At 33.5% G+C, this 9,636-nt stretch overlaps 1 pseudogene; it reads left to right on the forward strand.

The window, feature by feature from the left end:
* The first annotated feature begins 3,046 nt into the window (after window positions 1-3,046).
* Window positions 3,047-3,978, forward strand: LOC118915943 (olfactory receptor 4C11-like; annotated as a pseudogene).
* The last annotated feature ends 5,658 nt before the right edge of the window (window positions 3,979-9,636 follow it).

Consider the following 9,636-nt stretch of genomic DNA (forward strand, 5'->3'; position numbering starts at 1 on the left):
GAAGCTGGTAAATTTGAATTGGGGATTAAGCTAGTTGTATTTCTTACTTGGAAGATGAGTCTGATCTATGTCACCGTAAGTATCTAATACACACAACACATTGGTGGAAGGATGGAATGTTTAGGGCATTTCTAGGAGTGCCTTACATTCTACAGTGAGATGATGGAAATAGAAGTTGTGCACAGCAGCTCCTGATGGAAATGGGAACTAATAGGTAAGGGCTATTGGAGTCAAGCAAATGAAAATAATACAAGTTTGGGTGTTCCTGTAAATGCTCCCTGTAGATGATGATTTTGATGTGGATTCAGCAGAATGCAGGCTACCCTTTTTCTCAATGACAACTGAATGTAGAATAGCATGGAACACTATCTAATTGTACCTATGGGATATTTTCTTAAATCTTTTCTTCATTCAACAAATATTTCTTAACAACCTACTTTCTCCTAACAGCTGAAATTCATTATTTATTGGCAAAAATTGTCATTTTTATATTGCTTCTTTCTAAAATATGACACTTTGTGTATATAATTCTAAAATATGTGTATATTTATATTTGTATCTCTATGTATCTATATATAGATACATATAATGCACATAATATATATATACTTTATGTAGATATATAAATCATTTGAATTTTGCATATGTACATATCCCTCTATATATCTATATATCTAGACATAGATATACAGGTTTTGATTATTTTTTTCTAAATTTTAATTGCTATAATTAACCAATAAATTTTCATTTGTCTATTGGACAGCTCTAATAAGAGCACATTTGGAAACATGCAAGAGCCAGCAAACGTGTGGTTAAAGGTAGTGTGGTGGTGTATGATGTGATTGAAAAGTGCTGAGTCCCAAAACTACCTCTAGAGTTGACTTACTGTTTTAAACTTTTGGGTCTTATTATTGTCTTAAAAATATTTGTGTCCTTCCTGCTTATACTACAAGGAAGTTTGATGGCAGTGTGAATAATAAACCGTCTCTTAGGATAAGATGTTAAATTCTGTGCTTTCCAGTGCAGCACCGATCACCATGATAGTCATGTATTATGAAATGTGACATACGCACACATTCCGACAATTAATTATTACTCACATCTCTAAAGCAAAGAATGTAGTTTCTTCACACAGTGAGTACATGTACATGCTTTTCTGGTACTTTTCTAAATACATTTCATTTATATAATTGTGTGTGTATTATCCTGCTTTTAATTAAAGCTTACCATCCTAAGCAAGCATTCTGTTCTCTTATTTTTCATTTTAGAACACATTTTCAGGACCATTTCATATATGTCTGCTATATTTTCATCAGTTACTTTATCAGTGGGTGGTATGAATGGATGAACAATGCCTGAATCATTCAGCACCCTTCAGATGGGTTTTAAGTTCTTTTCCATCTTTGCTATCATGGAAAGAGTTGTAATAATTTTCTCTGTCCTTGTAGCCAGTTTATCTGTAGAAAATGTAATCACTGGATCAACGTCTATGTGCAGTTATGATATTATATGTGTTGAAAATCACTCCCTAAGAAATTGCACCCACTTAAACTGTTACCAATAATGTATGGAATTGACTATTGCCACAATTTGTCAGCACTATATGCCGACAATCTTTTACTGTAAAGATTACTCTATTCAACATAGGTGAAAATGATAATCTAATTGGAAATTTAATTTTAATCTATTTAACTATGAATGAAATTGAATATCTTTCCATATGTTCAATTATATTTAATAAGGAGCAGGTAAATTATAATTGGTTCTTTTGCCGATTATTCATTTTTTGTGTGTGTGTATTTAAGATTGAAATGTGAAATCTATTGAGACTTCAAAATTATGCTTTTATCTGGCATGTGATTTGTAAATATATTTTACCAATTTGGCACTTAATAATTTGTTATGGACTATTCTACTATTTGGAGAATATAAAGGTACATATCAAATACATCCACTGGTTGACACACAGTTAAACATTAATAAATATTAATTCCCTTTTTATTTCTATCACTTCTTACTTGAAATCAGACTATAGAATGTTCAGGATACATATCACAAAAATTCTACTCGAAGTTTCAGCAGTGATTCAGAGCTTCCAGAGCTCATTTCTCAGTTCCCGGTGCTTAACAGTAAACCAGAAATTTTAAAGAATATTCTGATTTACAGCAAATTTTCTCCTTTTCTTTCTTCGTTTTAGTCTCAGTGACTCTTCTGTATTTATAAAACATGTTGAAAGACTCAGAGAAACAATGAATAGGGGATTTAACTTTAGACAACATAGTAGAGTAAAAAGTGCAAAGTTTAATTCAGCTGAATTTAAGCCTAAACAACTAGAAAGGTATGAGAGATAAAAATGAAAGAAACATGCTTACCCAAAACAACACATTTCAGTTTCATAATGAACTGGGCCAACTGCCTGGGTGTTCGTTGCAAAAATTTCATTTTTATTATCTCTCTCTCTACACCTACACCCATCTCGTGTGTGTTTGTTTGTGTTTAGGTTTATTAAGAAAGACAATCATTCTTTCATATTTACATTTTTTGGAAGAGTACATATTTGGAAAAATGTACTTACGTTTGCAAGAGTATTTGGAAGAGTATCTCTACAAATAACTGGACTTGGTTCAAGGAATGTAAAAGCATACTGAGTAAATCATGCAAACTTTCGTCTACTTCTAAAACATGCCACTCTAAATATTGATAAGTCCTTGATGAAAACTAAAGAAAGCATTCAGCTGAAGAAGTAATTCACTTATACCAAATCACCCCAGTTAGTGATTATTACATGTGAAGCATCATTAATTTTTTCATTATTTGTCTATTTCTATTTCAATATTTTCATAAAGAATCAGATAAAAAGATCAAGTAAGTATTATGGATTGCATTTTATTCAGGTAAAAACAGTACACAGCCTGTAAGTGATGACACTTGATAAGTGACCAAGCGTATGTATTTGACTTCCAAATATTTTATTGATTTTATAATTTTTTAAATTTCTCCTTTGCAGATTATTTCTAAGCTGTGTTTTCACTACATGGGCTAAACAATGCAGCAAAATAACAGCGTAACTGAATTCATACTCTTAGGACTGACACAGGATCCTATGAGGCAGAAAATGGTCTTTGTAATCTTCTTTATTTTCTATGTGGAAACTGCAGTGGGGAATTTACTTATTATCATGACCATCAAGTCCAACCGAACACTTGGGAGCCCCATGTACTTCTTCCTCTTTTATTTGTCCCTAGTTGATACCTGCTTTTCAACTTCCACAGCCCCTAGACTAATTGTGGATGCTCTCTCTGTGAAGAAAATCATATCGTATAATGAGTACATGACTCAAATATTTGCACTACATTTATTTGGTTCCATGGAAATCTTTGTCCTCGTCTTCATGGCCGTTGACCGCTATGTGGCCATCTGCAAGCCCTTGCAGTACCCAACCATCATGAGTCGTCAGGTCTGCATCATTCTGATTGTTCTTGCGTGGATTGGGTCTTTTATACATTCTATGGCTCAGATTATCCTGGCCTTGAAGTTGCCTTTCTGTGGACCCAATTTGATTGATCACTTTTTTTGTGATATGCAGCCCTTATTGAAACTTGCATGCATGGACATTTATGTGATTAACCTCCTGGTGGTGTCTAATAGCAGGGCCCTTTGCTCATTCAGTTTTGTGATTCTGATGATCTCATACATTGTCATCTTACATTCTCTGTGAAACCACAGTGCAGAAGGGAGGAAAAAAGCTCTCTCCACTTGCAGTTCTCACATCACTGTAGTCGTCTTATTCTTTGGTCCCTGTATATTCATCTATACACGTCCCCCAACCACTTTCCCCAGGACAGGATGGTGTCCGTATTTTATACTATTGGGATACCCTTCCTCAACCCCCTGATCTACACACTGAGGAATGCAGAAGTGAAAAATGCCATGAGAAGGCTGTGGCATATCAAAATTACCTCTGAAAGCAAGAGATGATTTGAGGGCCTTGGATGAATACTTTTTGTGTCACGGTTTAACTGGGTCTCTACAGATATCAGTATCATAGTGTGTAGCCTGACTCCTCCATGCACTCAAATATAATGCACGTGATTTCCTTGCCTTTCTCTCTTCTGTCCACAAACTAGTAGGTTTTCAAACAACCTCTTCCTGACTCTTTTTCTGAGCATTCAATTCTGGCATTGCTGATTGTGAAATAATCGCACAACTGTAGTTTGATAAGAAGAAAGACATTTATATGTATAATCACATCTGTTCAAACATGTGAGGATCTGTAAACAACATGTAGCTTGTTCACTATGATTGGTAAGTCTCTCCAGTGCACATTTCAAATAAGGTATCCTGCTTTCTCTTGAACACTTCAAAGCAAAGGAACTTTGTGTATCAAGAAGTTAGCTTCACTACATCATTGATTTAGCTTTGAAAGATTGCACACTTGAATCAAAAAAATTGTTATATGTATATGATATTTAATGTAATTATATTCTAATAAAATATTACTAATTGTTTTCTTTGGCTATTAGATAACTGAGACATTATACATGGGATTTTTAAGATGTAATGTTACAAAGGCCTTGAGATATTCAGCTACTTGTGTGATTGGTGAATAGGGGCTATGATAATAGAATTCTATAACCCCAAGAAGCAGGAAAGTTAAAAAAAGTGTGTTTTCAAAATGAAATAAAAATTAAAAATACACCAGAGATACAACCTACTTTTTGGGTTTGAAGCACACAAAGGTACTTGGAAAGAACCTGGTTTGATGAAAGAAATGATGATGTTACTTTATGTGAAGTTGGAATATGTCAGTGAAATGGAGGAAAGTCAGGTAGTATTCACTACACTTGCCTTTAGTTAGTGGAGTTAGAGAGAATCCACTATTTCAGCCCATTATTGCCACTTTCTTTCCCTACCTGTGCTTTCCTAATAAAGGTGTTGTTAGAATTGTTAGACTTCCTGATAGAATTTTGACATGTTAGAACTGCCAATAGAACTTTGGTGTCCAGGGCCGGCACAGCAAATTTATAGCTGTACCTTGGATGTGCATGCTGGGAGTTACATCATGAACGTTTAATATTCATCTATTTCAGTGTATTAAAATGTACCACCTCCTTAGTAATTGTTGCAAGATTCCATTTTATTTTTAACGCTGTTCTTTATTTAATTGAAAAAGCTTGCCACTACCAATGATATCCTCCTAATAAAGAATCTTTTAAAATAATTTCAGTAGAATAACACATATACTGTGTTTTAACTTATTTTTGTTTTCTGGGACATTATGAATCTTAGTGTCTGTCCTGGTGTCCCAGCATGTCATTCATGAGGAGGAATATATAATTACCACAGAATGGAAATGTCATGATCCATCACGAATTTATCTAATCTATATCTCTATAATACCAGTACATGTACACAAACACACTCACACACACACACACACACACACACACACACACACACACACACACACACACACTACAGGTGTTCATGGTGATTTGCTTTACAGATGAATGAAGGTAAGACATCTAAGAGAAATTAAAGTAAGTCTATATGTAAGTTAAAAAATAATGTTAAGATAATAAAATAAGAAGAAACCTTAGATTTTATGTGGGTCAAAAGTACTTGGAATCAAACTATAACTGTGATAATGAAATAAAAGTTTTAAAATTTCTGGGATGCTATATCCATGCAATGGAAGTGAAGACCAACTCTCAAAAGTGACTCTCCTAAGATGAAAGGAACAAGCAGTGTCTGATATGTGTTCAATGCTTTTTTTGTTTTTACCATATTTGTGTCTCACAAAAATAGTACAAAGTTATATATTTCTATTGAAAATTTCTAGATGAAAAATCTGAATTTCAGAAAAGTACACAAATATCTTGAGTTTGTTCTGCTAAGAAATACCAGAAGTATGGTTTTAAACCAGTTTTCTATGTCTCCCAAGTCAATAATAAATACCTGTAAACTACATTATGCCTTATTCAAAAGATCTTTCTAAATGGCTGAAAACACAGGAAACATAAGGAAGTTGATTCAGTCATCATAAACTGCACTTATTTTAGCTTCAGGATAGGTGGTAGAATATAATGACAAAGAGTAGGATCCCTGGGGTCATTGCATGAATCCAAATACTGACTCTATGACTGTTTCACAGGTTTATTGAGATATTTTTTGATATACCAAAATTAATATGTTTAAGATGTGCAAGTTCAGATTTTATATATAATGTGAAAGATCACCACAATTAGACTAATTAGCATATCCATTGTCTCTACAGTTATTGTGTGTGTGTGTTTGTGTGTGTGTTCAATTAAAAGATTGAATTTAAGATCTATCATTTTTGTAATTTCAAGTATACCATATGGAATTGTTAACTATAGTCACCATGCTGTATACTAGATCTCTAGAACTTACTTATTCTACATAACTAGAACATGTACACTTGACCAATATCTCTCCATTCCCCACAACCCCTGGCCCCAGGTAACCACCACTAGACTCTCTGCTCCTGTGAGGTGGACTAAGTGATTTCCACATATCAGAGCTCATGCAGTATATGCCTTGCTTATTTCACTTAACATAATGTCCTGCAGCTCGATCCATGTTGTTGCAAATGACAGGGTTTTTCTTTTCAAAATCTGCATAACATATATTTTACATGTCAAGGCCAATAAGTTTGCACCCGTATCTTGGCCATTGTGAATAAAGCTTCAGTGACCATAGGCGGGAGTGCAGATATCCGTCCACAATCACAATTTCAGGTCCTTTGATATGTACCCAACAGCAGGATTGACCAATGGTTGTCCTATTTTAGACTTTTTGAAGAACTTTCATATTCTTTTCCATAATGGCTTTGCCAACTGACATTCTACCAGCAGTGCACATGGGTTCCCTTCACTCCACGTTCTTACCAATACTTGTTACCATCAGTCTTTTTGGTAATAGCCATCCTGACAGGTGTGAGGTACTATTTTTCCAGCTTAGAAGAGATATAATTAACATATAACATTGTATGAGTTCAAGAAGTAAACCTGTTGATTTGCTACACATATATATATTGCAAAATGATTACACCATAGCATTATCACCTCTAAAACAATGCATAACTTGTACTTCCTTTTTGTGATGAGAAAATTTAAGGTCTCCTTTGTATGTAATATAGTATTATTGACAGTATTTCAAGTCTATTAATACAATATAATCATCATGCTGTACATTAGATCCCCAGAGCTTATTTGTCTTAAAACTGGAATGTTTTACACTTTGACCAGAATCTTCCCCTTTTGCCCCATCCCCCAGAAATTCTTCCCAATTTGCCCCATCCCCCAGCAAATGGTAACTATCATTCTACTTTCTGTTTCTATGAGTTCAGCTATTTTAGATTTTTCATGTAGGTCACATCATGCAGAATGCATTTTTCTGTCTGACTTGTTTTACTTATCGCAATGCTCTCAAGGTCCAACCATTCCATCCATATTGACATAAATGGCAGGATTTCATCTCTCTCTTGGCTGAATAATATTCCATTGTGTATACACACACACACACACATATATATATATACACACACATGCATGTGTTTATATATATTACTTTGTCTCATATACACACATTCACACACAGTATATTTACAAATGTGTGTGTGTTATTTTCTTCCATGTAGAAGATAAGTTGTCCGAATACATCGTACATATGTTGGTTTATTTGTGGATTCTCTCTTCTCCATTGGTTTTTATATGCTTGTTTTTCTTGTGCCAATACCTTAATGTTTTGATTACTATAGCTTTGTAATAGATTTTAGATCAAGAATTGTGATGCCTCAGCTTTCTACTTCTTGCTTAACAGGATTTGGCTACTACAGGACTGTTTTCATTCCATATGGTTTTAGGATTTTTTTTTCTGTTTTTCAAATAACATCATTGGGATTTTACAGAGGTGGCATTGATCACTGTGGATCACATTGGATATTAAGATATTTCAACAATATTAATTTTTTATTACTTAGAGTTGGTCTTTCCATTTATTTGTGTCTTTTGTTCTTTTATTCATCAATGTTTTATCATTTTCCATATACAAACTTTAGTAACTTTGGTTAAGCTAATTCTTAAATATTTACTCTTTTTATTGCTTATGTGAATGAAATAATGTTCTCTTTATCATTGTGAATACATTATTGTAAGTGTTTAGTAACACCATGGAGTTTTATTGTTTATCTATCTTACAACTTTACTAAATTCATTAGTTCTAACATGTGTGTGTTTATGTGTGTGTGTGTGTGTGTACTAGTTGGGTTTTCCATGTATATGGTCATGTCCTCTGTAAACAGAGATAATCTTACTTCTTCCCTTCTGAATATGTTTCCCTTTATTTTCTTTATTTGCCTAATGGCTCCAGCTAGAAATGTTGAATAGAAGAGCGACATCTTTGTCTTGTTTTGGATCCTAGAAGACAATCTGTCAGTTTTTTACCATTGTGATATTAGTTATGAATTTTTTATGCATGGGCTTATTTTATTTAATTCAATTTCTCTTATTTTGTTGCAAGTGATTTTTTCATGAAAGGGTGCTGAATTTTACCAAAGGCTTTTTTTGCATCTATTGAGAAGCATCCCAGGTATAAATTTCGGTTGGTTGTGATGAATGATCCTTTTAATGGGCCCTTCGAACTCACTTAGTGTTCTATTTAGGATTTTTGCACCAATGTTCATCGGGAAAATTGCCTGTTTTTTTTTTCTTTGTCTACAGTTTTTGAATAAGGGTGTGCTGGTATTAAGAAAGTGTTTGGATGTGTTCCCTGTTCTAGTTTTCAGAAGAGTTTAAAAAGGGTTGGTATTAGTAGTTCTTTGAATGCCTGGTGGAATTCACTCATAAAACTATCTGGTCTGGGCCTTCCTTTGGTATAAAATTTTTTATTATTAATTCATTCTTCTAGTTTGTTATTTGTTCAGACCTTCCATTTCTATTTTGTCATTCTCTTTCTCTCTTATGTTTTCCTTTGTTGTGGAGTTTTTGCAGTGATATTCTTGGATTCCTTTGCAGTTTTCTCTTTTGTGTCATCTATGCTTGTTTTTAATGTGTGGTTACTGCGAGGCTTGCCTAGAGCAGCTTCTGTTATCATAGTCTGGAACATCATAACATCAAACACATATATACTTTTACTTCTCCTCTCCAATACTTCACATTATATCTATTTATACTGCATTTCAATTAGTCAGCTTTTCTAGTTATATTCTTCTTAAAACATTTGTCTTTTTTTTTCTTTTTTGAGAGGGCATCTCTCACAATTATTGATCAAATGGTTGTTAACAACAATAAAATTCTGTATAGGGGAGTCAATACTCAATGCACAATCATTAATCCACCCCAAGCCTAAATCTTGTCAGTCTCCAATCTTCTGAAGCATAACAAACAAGTTCTTACATGGAGAACAAATTCTTACATAGTGAATAAGTTACATGGTGAACAGTACAAGAGCAGTCATCACAGAAACTTTTGGTTTTGATCACACATTATGAACTATAAACAATCAGGTCAAATATGAATATTTGTTTGATTTTTATACTTGATTCATATGTGGATCCCACATTTCTCCCATTATTATTATTATTATTATTATTATTTTTTTTTTTTTATTTTT

This window comes from Manis pentadactyla, chromosome 13 (assembly GCF_030020395.1).
Source record: "Manis pentadactyla isolate mManPen7 chromosome 13, mManPen7.hap1, whole genome shotgun sequence".
Classification (NCBI taxonomy): domain Eukaryota; kingdom Metazoa; phylum Chordata; class Mammalia; order Pholidota; family Manidae; genus Manis; species Manis pentadactyla.